The 13,883-nt window shown below is 40.1% G+C and overlaps 1 protein-coding gene across 1 annotated transcript in view; it reads right to left on the bottom strand.

The window, feature by feature from the left end:
- The window catches only part of EFCAB6 (EF-hand calcium binding domain 6), an 879,195-nt gene that overhangs the window by 775,878 nt on the left and 89,434 nt on the right, over positions 1-13,883 (bottom strand). The window lies entirely within an intron of this gene.

The raw sequence follows: 13,883 nt of genomic DNA, 5'->3' as shown, positions 1-13,883 counted from the left end.
AGTTTCAAGCCACCTGAATTGATCAAAACAGCAGGCCCACCAACACAGGCACCATAGGATGAACCTCAGACATATTTTGTTAAATCCAGATTCACTCATTTAAAAAGGATGGCACATTCTCCAACACTGAGTATATATGGTAAGGAACTGCAAGGGAAAGGGACAAAAGACAAAAATAATAAGGACTGGAACACATAAGGAGGAATGAAAAATACAATTTGATGCAAGAATAAGTTTATCAGGGTTCCCTCCTCCATCACAATGACAAGCCAGCATAAGGCAGATTTTCAGACTATCTTAATTATTATATTGTCATCAAGGATGTCATCCTTCAGATGATTTCCTTTTACAAAAAGGAAAATCTTGTCCTACCAAGAATCCTCAAGTTTGAGTGGATTACACATTGTTGCTAAAATTCTCATAATCAGTAGGTCTTGCTTTGTCTGCCTTGACCGCCATCTCCTTTCCTCATTCACTGTACTCACATCTGGGAACAGGAGAACCCCGATGTTGTACTAAAGGTCATGCTTCAGAACCACAAACCTCTTTAAAATAGCTTTTCGCAAATCTGAGTCCTATAACATTCCCATTATTGTGCCACTGATGGGGGCGCCAGATATAGTAGGCCCTCAAACTTAAATTTTGTAGTACCTCCAATGTTCTAGTAATCATTTCTTAAGCATACATCTCATCTCTTTGACTTCGCAGCACATTTACCATCAACTAATCTCTAATATCCTCCTCCCCAGAGCCATGGTGCAGATAAATCTTCCTTCTCCTTTTGGTTGTGCTTTCTTGTCATTGGAAATTTTCCACAAACTGAAAGCTGTCTTCATGATTGCCATTTCCAAGAAAGTTGCTCTAGTCTCAGATGCCAATCACTACTGGCTGGGGAATTCAGCAAGTGCACTGCACGACCCCACTACCTCCTTCCCTCCTAAATGATGTAGTTTTTGAGACCTGGAGAAGAGACAGGATCCTGGATCTTATTGTCCGATAGGGAGTGTTCCTGTGAGTTTTCCCATGAGTCTGCCAAGCAGAGCAATTTAAATGTTACTGTCTTGGAGATGGGGAGCCAGGACACTTAGCAAATGCCCTGGAAGACTTAGCTTATTTATTGACATTTAAGATCATACAGGCTGCAGGGATCTTTAGTTACTGAAGATTAGGCACTTGATATGGTGGCAACCCATCAGTGTCCAATATGGCAGTGATTTGGGTTCCAATAACACCTTGATGATGACGTGAATCCATGCATGGAACCACTCTTTTCATGTGACGTAGATGAAGAACTAAGGTTTGGACCACTCATCATATGTGAGAATTGAACCCAATTTAGCATCCAAAATCACTCCAAAGTTCAGAGCTTTACTGGAATAAAAGGTGTGCAATAAGGAGTTGTGAGATAACTATCACACCCTCACAGCTTTCCCTCTGATAAATCCCGGCAAGTCAAAACCTAACAAACTTTATCAGGAAAAAGACCCGAAATAAGATACAACATACAGAATTCTGTGTGTTAAAACTCGATTCAACATATTGCTCCTCATTATCCTGCTGAAAACTTGGAATAGGAGGTATTTACCACATGTGGTAAATACCTCACCCTGGAGTGATCTATTTACTAAGTGTGGTAAATACTCCACCTATTCTGACACACTTGTAATGAGGACATATGGCTCATCCAGGGGCCCAATTCTGCTAAACCTTCAGCTATTGTATTGTGAGCCGCAAATAAATCTTTGTGCCAGTGGCGTGAGAACAAACTAAAGGCCTCTTGTTATAATTAAAGATACATTCAATAAAGTTGGGTTTGAGAATGGGGAAGCAAAGTTCCTAATGTGACACATTTCATCCTGTCAATTAAGAATGAATAAAACCACTCCAAATATAATAAGTCTGATATCAGAACTGTGCCTGTATCAAGCATGGGTCGGAACCCAGGCTGATGGCTAACAAGGCAATTGTTTCAATACATAAAGCCCTGCCGTTTTTCTGCCAAGACCAGCTTTATGTTCTTAACCAGTCTGGGAAGGTCAATAATAAAACAAAAACCCTGTAGTAAATGGGGGTCTAGGTTTTTGGATAGAGATCTTTTTAGCCACTGTTGAACAATATCAGCTTGAAGTGCCAAGCTGGCCAGCTTAGTAAAGCCAACAGCAATGAGTTTGGCACTGTTGTTACCAGAAGAGCAGGTGAAGCATTACAAGCCAGGCCATGTCACTGCCTAAACAAAGCAGAATATGGGTGCAGAATTAGATCGTCTAAAATAATTTGTTAGATTGTTATGTTGAAGAGGCTCAAATAGGCTGAAGCCAGTCTGAGGTTGCCTGTTTTCCAGTTCAGAATGGACCTAAAATGGCAGTTGGAACCAGACTGTTACTATTAGAGAAGGACCAAGGCTGCTTTACATATGCCTGGATGCTGTCTGGCATGGTAGACAACAAAACCGACTGTGATGCAGCCCTGAGTATTTCCCAGTGCCTGAGATTAATTTAAGTACTCCACTCATTACTTTTTGGTATTTCTGAGTGTAATGCCCTAAGGGCACTGGATATGCAGGCATGGGTCCTGTACTCACTATGATAGATATATAATGATTGACTGGGATGTAGCCCCAAGCAATTATCAGAGGCTCAGATAAATTCAAGCATTCCACCCATAACGTTTTTGTATTCCTCAGATTGTGAGGCTTTTGCCTGCTGCACTGGGTGGTAAAAAGGTGAACATCTTTAACTATATTAGGGCCCACCTATTGTGGACAATACCAATACGTACCGTAGGCTTAGGGTCAGCCCTTGGCTTACCACTGATTGGCTTTGATTTTCTGTCATGTGCTTGCTTCTTGTTAGATGGCTTTATTCCCCCCTCTTGTATCAGTCCCTTCCCGGAAGCATAGCTGTACTATTCTTTTTAATGAGTGACTTGTATCCTTTCACACCTTATATACCAAGAAGGACATTTTACTTGGTTGCTCAGCACTCCATGGGATTACATGTGTTTTCTTGCTCTATCCCTCGTGTGATGTGTCTCTACTCAAATCACGCCCTATGTGCTATCTGTGATGCTGACCCCTCCCTGCCAGTTCATTCATTGATTTCCCTATTCCTCCCTATAGTGCTTGCATTAAAAAAAAAAATAATATCTCCAAACCAACCCCTAGGTTACACCCACCTGCTGCTCATTAGCAGTTAGTTTTAACATCTGCTCCACCATCCCTCCATTTTTATTTTTTATTTAAAAAAAACATTTTGGAGGACCCAGAAGCTGCACTCTACTGGCAGGCTTCTCTTTTATTTAAAGAAAGTGTCCTTTGATGCACTTTGTTATATTTTTTTAATTTACAACTCCAAAATGGTTGTTAGACCTGTCAGCCTTAGGGTGGTCTTCACCCAAACTTTTGCCCTCACCCTTCTATTTTTCTGAATTTGTTTTTGTTGACCTTCGGACTCTGTGTACTTCATCACTGATAACCATTGCTAAAGTGCTTGTGCTCACTCTCTCAAACATTGAAATTGACATAAACCTGATTGGCATATTTAATGCACTTATAAGTCCCTAGCAAAGTGGTATACTATATACCCAGGGCCTGTAAATTAAATGCTACTAGTAGGCCTGTAGCCCTTATTGTGACATCCACTTAAGTAGTACTTTAAAACATGTGCTAGACCTGCCATTGAAAAATGTCCACAAGGAACTTATTTGATTTACCACATTTGTCAATACGGAGTAAAACTTATACTCATAGCCGATTGAATCAAAAATAGAACATAAAAAGGATTATTTAAATTGACAATAGGAAATTCAATAAACGTGATTAATATGACGAATCTTTTTTGCTCTCTCTTGGTTGGTGTCCAAATTGGAATTAAAAGCTGACATTACTATAAATAACGGACACAAGTGGACAAGATTCATTACCAAGCTCCATTGGATTTGACTTAGTGCATCAGTTGCCCTGACTCGATTGTTTTCGTTAACAAGGAGATACAAGATTACTAATAGTCCCCAGATAATTGTCCTGAAGAGACCCCCCATCCAGAGTGGGTTGAAACGTCGTCGACACCAACCAAGAGAGAGCAAAAAAGATTCGGCATATTGTCAAATGCCTCTCACTGTTGTTTTTAAGACCTTTTTGATCAATAATTTCACCTTATAGGCTATGATCACTTCACTGGGCTCACTTGTTCACTTTTTCACCCCTTCCACCTGTGCCTGTAGTAAATAAAAAATTGTCTGTGATATAACTGTGATTTATGAAATAAATTATATTTACTTCGGCTGAAGTAAATAAATTCTCCAGGCTACTTAAGTAATCCCGTTTATTGAATTTCCTATTGTCAATTTAAATAATCCTTTTTATGTTCTTTTTTTTTATTCAATCGGCTACGAGTATAATTTTTACTCCGTATTGACAAATGTGGTAAATCAAATAAGTTCCTTGTGGACATTTTTCTTGTTTAAAGCAAATTACCCAGTTCACAAGGACATATGGGTCGCTCTTGTTTTTTGTAATATAGACCTGCCATTGAAGCCTTAATGCAGTTTTAAGCTGCCAATTTGGCTTGCCAAAATAGCTCCCCTGAACTCCCCTTTTGTTACATATAAGTCAACCCTAAGGTGGGCCCTAGGCAGCCAACAGGGTAGGGTGCATTGTAATTAAAAGGTTGGACTTGTACTTTTAAGTTTTACATGTCTTGGTAGTGAAAAACTCCCAAATTCGTTTTTCACTACTGTGGGCTTACTTCTCCCATGGAATAACATTGGGTTGCCTTATTCCATTTAACAAATGCTATGAAATTCATGGGAAATGTCTAACAAATTGTAATTTAAAATCCCCTTTAATGGCAAAGTCGATTTTAAGTCACAATTTGCAAAATGACACTTTTAGAAAATTAGTACAAGAAAGAGTGGGAAACCCAATAGACCCTTGGAGGCTTGGGCAATTAGTGCATTAGCTGGTAAATATGCCTACAAGGGATTTTCTTTCTTTTGCTCAATCTAATATTTAAGCAAACAATGGTCGCAAGCTCTACCCAGTAGCTTATATCAAGTTATTTAAGAAGTTAAATTGACTTATTTCAATTTGAACAAATCTGCCACAGATAATTTCACACAGGTGTAAGCTTTTTTGAAACGTAAATTTATAATGAAATACTTTTCAGAGGGTACAAAAAACGGTTACATAAATATAAACCACCACGTAATGACTTGTTGTTCTAAGCATCTCATTATCACTGATGTGGACACCTATTTCAAACAATATGTAGAACAGGAAAATGTGACTGATCAAACAGAAAACAAATCTTCAGGTGAACTGTTCACAAAGAAAATAGGTGTAGTTGTGGACGGTTCGTTTTAGATAGTGAAGATATCTGTTAGACCACCTTCAGGACGGTAAATTCATATGTTGAATGACCCTTGCGGGACTACATGAGCAGCTTCAGAATGTAGTCAAGTTCATTAAAAATGTCTACCTGACGTCAAAGAAAAAGCTACTTAATAGCTAATGTTTTTCCAAGGAGATCCCGGAAAGGGTGCAACACAGAGGTGTTTGCAGTCCTTCAACGGTCCTCACAAATCAATTAATTTAAAACCTAGTGTGGCCGGTCACTCTGTATCTGTGAGCGACGGGCACTGCTCAGTACGACGCTATGCTGTCTCGACAGTCGGTGTTAACTTCTTAAATAACTTAATGTAAGCTACTGGATAGAGCTTCCGACCATTGTTTGCTTGAATATTAGATTGAGCAAAAGAAAGAAAATCCCTTGTAGGCATATTTGCCCGCTAAAAAACTTTTGAAAATTGGCATTTTCCTGTCCTAGCTATTTTGTGCATGCAGCCTGTTCCTGGTTCACAAGACTGGGTGTAGGTGGCAGTTGAACTATGTTTATTACTCCCAGACAGACCCACAATAAAAGGATTAGATGTGCCTGGGTGGGCCATCACTGGCAGGTTGGGGGCGGAGCTTGGCGCAGCCCTACTTGGAAATGAATAGGCTGTGCCAGGTTTTCAGACAAATTACTTCACACTATCTCAATGAGCCTGTAGTCAGGCTGGAGCCAGGGCAGCGGAGACAGGAAGTTCCAAGCACTTCAAAGGGAGCTCTAAAAACCTCTCCTACCTTAAAGAAGGCACCAGATATAAAAATAGGACCCTGAGATCCACTCTTCAGTTCACTTCCTGGACCTGTGTAAGAGGACTGCCTGCTGCTGTGGTCTTCTGTGTTCTTCAGAAGACTGCTTTCATGCTCCTGGAAGGGCTTCTCTTCTGCCTGAAGCTGCCCTTGAACCCTTAGAGGCCTGCCCTACTGCTTGAGTCCTTTTCCACAACTTGAACCCATGAATACCCGAGTGACTCCAAAGGCTGGTTGATTGGCCTCCTGATCAGAGCTTCAGGGACAGAAAAGGCTCCAAGCCTGAACCCACACCTGGGCCCAGCCTGAGTGAGTCCTAACCCTTCAAGTCGTGCATCTCCAGTCCTGCACCTTGGAAGCGGTGCTAAATATGCCCAGATAGCCAAAAGTACTCTGAGTGCCAAGAGGAGAGCAGGACCTAGCTGCTTAATCTGCCCAAGGTGCATCACCGGTTAGCCTGACTTCACTGTAGCTCCTGCTACATTATTTTCTGCAGCAGTAAATCCTGTTCAGCAGTCCTCTGCAGAAAGGGTATCCGGTGTTGGGGAGCCCTCGTCTGCTACAGTTTGTAACTTTGTCCCTTTCGATATTTTCGACATCCAAAAAAAGAGACTATGTCTGAACATTGAAATCTTCACCACAACTGCATTGAGTGGCTCGCCGATGATGACACCTTCTCCTTGGACTGCGTGTGCAGCTTGCCCCTCTGAACGTTACCTTCTCAGACATTTTTCTACAAAATGTCTTCTAAGTCGGAAGGTAAGAGCCAACTGTGACCAATCAACTTTTTGTATCTGACCCGTGCTATATTTTCTTTACTTTGGCCCTGTTTTACGCAACTAGATGTCCTCACTTGGCACTTTGACCATTCAGGCACTAAGTTTTACCTTAAACTTTACGAATTCAGAACTCTGTTCTACAAATTGGATTTTTGTCCTTTTGGTGTCGTATGAATTATTACATTTGACTCTAGTTTTCTAAATTGGTGTGGGGTTTTACTTGTGTTATGTTTTTACTTTATTATTGTTTGTGTGATGCATAAATACTTTACACATTGCATGAAAGTTAAGCTTGGCACAAAAGCAGTCATGCTCAACTTTCATGCAATGTGTAACACCAAAAGGACAAAAATCTAATTTGAATGTCATAATGTGTTGGCCATTTTGATTTTGCTTTTTGTTTTTAACGTATCCTCTAAGATGGTGGGCAACCATTATGAGAAATTGGGTTATTAGTTGAATAGGGTGTTAACTCTGCTCAAACAACAACCACAATCCCTGTCAGGGTGAACCAGAAAAGTCACAAAATTAACCTGTGCATAGCCCCATCTTAGAGCATACATTAGAAACAAAAAGCAAAAACAAAATGAACAACACATTATGACATTCATGTGTGCATGCATGGTGATGTACACACAGACATACACATCATTACATTTGTTTGCCGATGCTGTCCAGCTTTGCCAATATTAACCATTTATTTATTTTTCGGATACTGAACAGCATTGACAAAAAGCACTGGCAAACGCAAAGTCTGCATTGAGGAAGCCAAAAGGTACTCTGTATTGGCTTTGCCAATGCTTGTCTATAAAGAAGCTATTTCTGCTGAAGGGCTTACTCGTGACAGAATAACATAAAAAGAGGTTTCCTCAGGGAGAGCTTGCAGCCTTTACTTCCAAGACACCTGTAATGAAGTGGTCTAAAACGACATTCAACTTCGTGAAAGACCAAATAAGTACCCATATACAAGCCTGTGCAAACAATGAGTATATACATTAGAAACAAGTTATTGAAAAACAAACTAAATAGCAGTAGGTGCTCTTTGTGGATGGTGCAGTGTTAGTGAATAGTGCAAAATGGTGAACAATCGTGCGAAGAGAGAGATAAACAGAATGATTGTTGATTTAAAAAAATATACATTTTTGTAATGGGGAGCCCATGTCCCAAACAACCATATAGGTTCCACTATTCAAAGTATGTCGACGTTTCCACCCCCAAGTATCAATTTGCATAGGAGGCTTCATTAGAACAAAATTATTACACACCTACAAATAATAAATAGTAAATAGAAATATTAATAAATAATGTGGAATGTCTTTGAAATCAATTGTCAATCAATCAAAACAAATCAAGGAAAGACTGATAAAATGGTGTGTGAGTTCTTTCGCTTTAATCATCAATCATTAGATTGCCTCTCTCTTTTTGGCAAAAGCCCTTTTTAAGTGGTGTGGTTTTTTTATGGGAGGGGGCTTGTTGTTTGGAACCTTACCATCCACCTCACATCCATTGTATCTTTGGTCCTGGAATTTGAGTTAGATCATCATTGTCTTCTGATGGCGTAGGACCCACCCACTGCGGGGGTGATGAATGTGACACTATGGTGTGTCTTTCTTATTTTGGGCCACAACCCTATTAAGTACCCGTTGCAATGATTTCTTTGTGTTTTATAGACAATCCTCTGTGTATGTGTATCTTTTTCATATCTGTGAATGTATTCTGTTCTGTTCTGTTCAGGATACAAATTATGTATATAAGTAACCTTATTCAAGAAGTAAGATTGCCTCAGTCTATGGTTTTGATTGATTGACAACTGATTTCTAAGACACTATTAACATTCCACATTATTTATTATCATTTCTGGCTACTATTTACTATTAGCAGGTGTCTACCAATTTTGTCCTGATGAACTCTCCGCTACAAATTGACACTCACGGGTTGAAACGTTGACGTATTTGTTGTTGATTTCAATGAATGCTTGTTAAGAGTGAAACCTATATGGTCATTTGGGACCTGGGCTCGCTCCCCAGTACGAAATATATACATTTTAAGTCGACATTTGTTCCATGTATCTAAAAATGCGCAACATTGTTCACCATTTTGCACTATTCACTAACACTGTGCTGTCCACAAGCAGGACCTATTGCTATTTTGTTTGTTTTCAATAACTTGTTTGTAATACATATACCCATTGTTTGCACAGGCTTTTGAATTTAAATATATACGTACTTATAAAACAACTGTTTTTTTACCAACTTGAATGTCGTTTTAGACCACTTCATTACAATTGCCTAGGAAGTAAAGGCTGCTAGGGGTTCCCCCAAGGGAACCGCTTTTTCAGTAAATAAAAACCCACCCAGGTTCCTAGGGATACTACCTTTCCCCATTTGTTGTCAATAAGTTGCTCATGATATAAGGCAGATTTGGGTAAAAATGACTGATGCATTAACTTTCTATAAATCTAACAAATGTGGTCTCAGTTTTAGAGTTGAGATAGTTTATCTTTTCAACAAATCATATCTAAGAAGGTCATCTTTGTGTATCTTATTTGTAACTTGTAATCTTGACTCAGTGGCTCTGATTATGAGTCGGTCAGTATTTGCCAACCCCTGTAGAAAACCCTGTTTGAGCCAAGGTCAGAATTCCGAGTTGGGTGCCATTTATACACCCGTTAATTACCAGGTATGTTAAATATCTTACCCTTCATAAGGTTTTCACAGGTTAAACCTGCCAGAATTTAACATGGCAAAGTGTATGGTATTTATGCATATTGGTATCCTGCAGATTCTGGTGTGGTCAGGTGGTCAGTTATTCCCCAAAAACCCGGAATAAGTGCTATTTACTGCACCGATCAATAAAGAAACCTGGGGTTTCATTTTTAATCAGATGTGATAAATATCGCATATTCTTAAAGTCAAGGTCAATGAGTCCAACCTATTCTCTTTCGATACATACAAGCAATTACCATGGGGATTTTTAAATAAAGTATGATTCCTCTCTTTCCCAAATAGAAATTCTATTATCTTTCATTTTTGACATGTCAAGCCTCTTATGACAATACTCCTGCTAGCTCATTCCTGATTTTGCACTTCACTGAAAAACAGCAGAGGCAAGCTATTAAAAAAAACTAGATAGAAGCACTCAAACATAATAAAAGCATTCCACCATACAGACTCTTATTACAGTGAAAAAAATGGGTTATAGCTGCACATTCAAAAATTGGCCTTTCAAGTGAATATGAACTTTGGGGTTGTATATATGAACACTGTGTACCAATATTACAATTAAGTTAATAGTACTCTACCATCCAAACATCTTACTGCCCATAAATTGGACTGAAGTTACTGTGCAAATAGTAATTCCTTCCATAATAACAATATAATGGGAGCTATCTAACAATGTTTAAGGATTACAGTCCGAGATAGGTTTTGACAAGGAATTTGGTGCCTTATTCTTCTACTATTGACAAAAAAATATTTCAGGCCACATCATAGTTCCATTGAAAAAACAGCCAACACAGCCTCACTCGAAGATCAAGTTACTGCTTGCCACAAACAGATCCTATTATATAATGGACTAACTGCTAGAAATATGAACATATCTCATTATGACGATATTAAGAAGACCCCCTGGGTAATTGTACATGGCTGATACCAAATACAAGTTCATAGGATACCCAAACGAAGCATCATTTTTTCTGCCAAATAATAATTCCCATTCAAATTATTTAATCGTCCATATTAGCCTTGACAAAGTTTAGGGGATTAAACGTGTGGGCGGTATATTTAATGAAACTATGATGTGGCCTGAAACAGTGCTCGCATTGTATTGCCCATCTTACAGCCTGTTATGATGCACAACTACATGGATCAGTCCAAAGCCAGAGTTCTAATTATTCCTTTATTGTTAATTTTTCTCTACCAGCTTTGTCCTAACCCGCAGGATCTTGCCCATCCTAGTCGCCCAGTAGAGTTCACTGGGATGTAGCCAATGACTATCTACAACGTAGACAGGCAACACCCTTCACAATGAGCCCATCATAGTACACAATCAGCCTTGGAGTTCTATTGGCTATCAGGATGAAACAGTAAATAAAAACAAAAACAAAAAACAATACCATTTAGTCATCTAGTAGAGTGGTTTACAAGCGCATGGAGATCCCTTTCTGAGATACTGTATGCTAAATAAATGCACTATTGATTGATTCATTCAACAGTCCCTGCCATAGAACCTCATTACGAGTTGGATGATAAATTTCGATTTGCGCGGTAACTATTACCACAAATATCAGAATTATGAGTTTTGTGTCAATATGGACAGATTAAACTTGACTATAGTTATCGGGGAAAATGCTCAGTAAAAAGCAGAACATTTTTTGGGGGGGCATTAAGCATCAAAATCCACAGGTTATTCCCAGAAGCCTTGTGATAGGTGATATTTATTGCACCCGACAAATACCAAACGCCTTGCGTCTGTCTTTATCGTCTGTGATAATACGACGATGGCCAACTCATAATGAGGGCCCTAGCGGCTGTGATTTAGCTCACTTGTAAAAGTTTTTTTATTTTTTTTTATTTTGTTTATTTCTTCTGATCAACAGTACAGGTTATACATACCATGCTGCCGTTTGTTACGAGGTATACATCAGGACAAATGTAAACTTTCAATGTACTGCGATAATACACTTTCAGGTCATGCAATCTAGCCTGACAACAGATTTCTCATCTCTGCGTAGTGCGGCAATAATACACTTGACATCTTAAGTCTACATCACATCGTTTGTCAATAAAAATGACATTATTTTACACATGGAATTTAAACATAAAACCTAACATCTTCTCTTGAATGGCAGAAAGGAGTAAATATTGATAACAGAGCATCTCTTATGTTTGTACATTGCCGCCAATTTACATTTATTAATTATCCTCCTGTATTGTCAAAAGGTATTGTTTCAGCGGTTCCCAGAAATCTCGGGGTCTCAACGAGAGTGGTAGTTCCTCCGCATACGTCTCCATGGTTTCCCTGCAATATGACATGTCTGTAAGCCAGTCCTTGAATATAAGCGGTCGCTTACTGCCCCATCTAATGGCTACCCGTCGTTTCGCTAGCAGTAGCGCTACCGCTAAGAACTTTCGCCTTCTCATCGGTGTCAATTTATATATCCCCAATAAACATACAAGTGGCGTGTTTGGCACTTGCTCAGCTAGCATTGCGGTTATTGCCCCCACAATTTCCTGCCAGTAATCGTGTATTCTGGGGCATGCCAACGCCAAGTGTAGGAAATCAGCATTCATGGCGTTACACCTTTGGCATCTGTCATGTGGTCTTAGGCCATATCTGTGGAGCTGGGTCGGTGTGTAATAAAATTGATGAAGAAATTTAAAGTGTATTATCCGTAGATTACAGTTCGATGTCAATAATTGTAATTGTGTGCAGCTATATTCCCAGTCCCGCTCTTCTATCTTGTCTTTTAACAGCATTTCCCATTTAGCTAGAGATCTAGTGTTCGCCTCGCTTTGTTCTGATTGTGACGTATTGTATAGGCGAGAGACTAACTTCTGCCGGGTTGGCGCTACAAGTAGGGCCTGTAATGCCTTTAGCGTTGGTGGCTCTTCCGGGTAGGTATTCTATAGCTCTTTAGCCGCTGCTTGCAGCCGCATATGTGCAAATACCTTCATTGGTGTGTTGTGTGTGCTTAGTGACGGGTCATTTCTTTGTATAAATCTACCGTTAGGGAAAACGTCCTTCATAGTGCAGATTTTCATTTCTTCTAGCAGTAGTAACATTTTCTTCTCTTATGTTACTGACAATTTTGGATGGTTGGCAATTGGGAGAGCCAGTGCATAGACAGGCAGCTTATTTTCCCTATGTGCCAGTGCGTGCCGTGCGTTTGAGGTGCAGTGCACAGACTGGATCGTGTCCCTATGTGTGTATGGCCTCGGTCTGATATGAAAGTCATCAATGAAGTGGGTTGTATACTGTCTGTCTCCACTGCCACGTGTGTGATGTATCCATGCTGTTTGGTCCAGTAGTGGGCGTGTTGTGCTTGTGCGCAGTAGAAATACAGCTGCAGGTCTGGTGCCCCAAACCCACCCGTATGGTATGGCTTTGTCAGTATAGTCCAGCTGACCCTAGCTTGTTTACCCGCCCACATCAGCTTCTGCATTGCTGACCGCAGTTTTACAAAGAAGGCCTGTGTCAGCCAGATTGGGATGTTAATGAATAGGTATAAAAACCTGGGCAATACGATCATCTTCTGCAGTGCAATCCTATCAGCTAGTGATAGAGGCAACTGTATCCATCTGGCTATTTGTTCATCCAGTTTGGTCATTGCTCTGCCATAGTTTTCCCTTATGACGAGGTCAGGGTCCCTATGAATCCATATCCCCAGATATTTCACTGGGTCTGTTTGCCATTTCAAGGGGTAATCCAAAACTGGTTGAGTCGTTGCTGGTGTTAGTGGTATAACCACTGATTTGTCCCTGTTAATTCGCAACCCTGCATACCGTTCAAAACGGATGTACTCTCTAATTAGATCGTTTAAATGTATATTAGGGTGTAGTGTAAATAGTACCATGTCGTCAGCGTACAATGATATGCTGAGAGGTCGTAGGCTAAACTGCAAAGCGGCCTCCCGATGACATTGACGAATCCTACTGGCAAGGAGCTCCGGAATCAAGGTGAATAGAATCGGAGACAGCGGGCAGCCCTGTCTCGTCCCCCTTTTCAACTCTATAGGGTCAGATATGTGTCCATTCAGCCTAATTCTAGCTGTTGGGGCATGGTATAAAACCTCTATCCATTTCAAAAAACGTTCCGGAAACCCCATTCTACGCAGCACTACAAACATGAACGGCCACTCCACTGAATTGAATGCTTTCGCGGCATCTAGCAAGGCCGCTGCTGCTGGCAATTCTGGATCCAGATGGTGGTATAGAGCAAAAATGGTGCGTATGTTTTGTGTAGTCGAT

This window comes from Triturus cristatus, chromosome 4_1 (assembly GCF_964204655.1).
Source record: "Triturus cristatus chromosome 4_1, aTriCri1.1, whole genome shotgun sequence".
Taxonomy (NCBI): Eukaryota; Metazoa; Chordata; class Amphibia; order Caudata; family Salamandridae; genus Triturus; species Triturus cristatus.
Note: the sequence above shows the minus strand (reverse complement) of the source record. Positions and strands in the feature narration are given on the sequence as shown.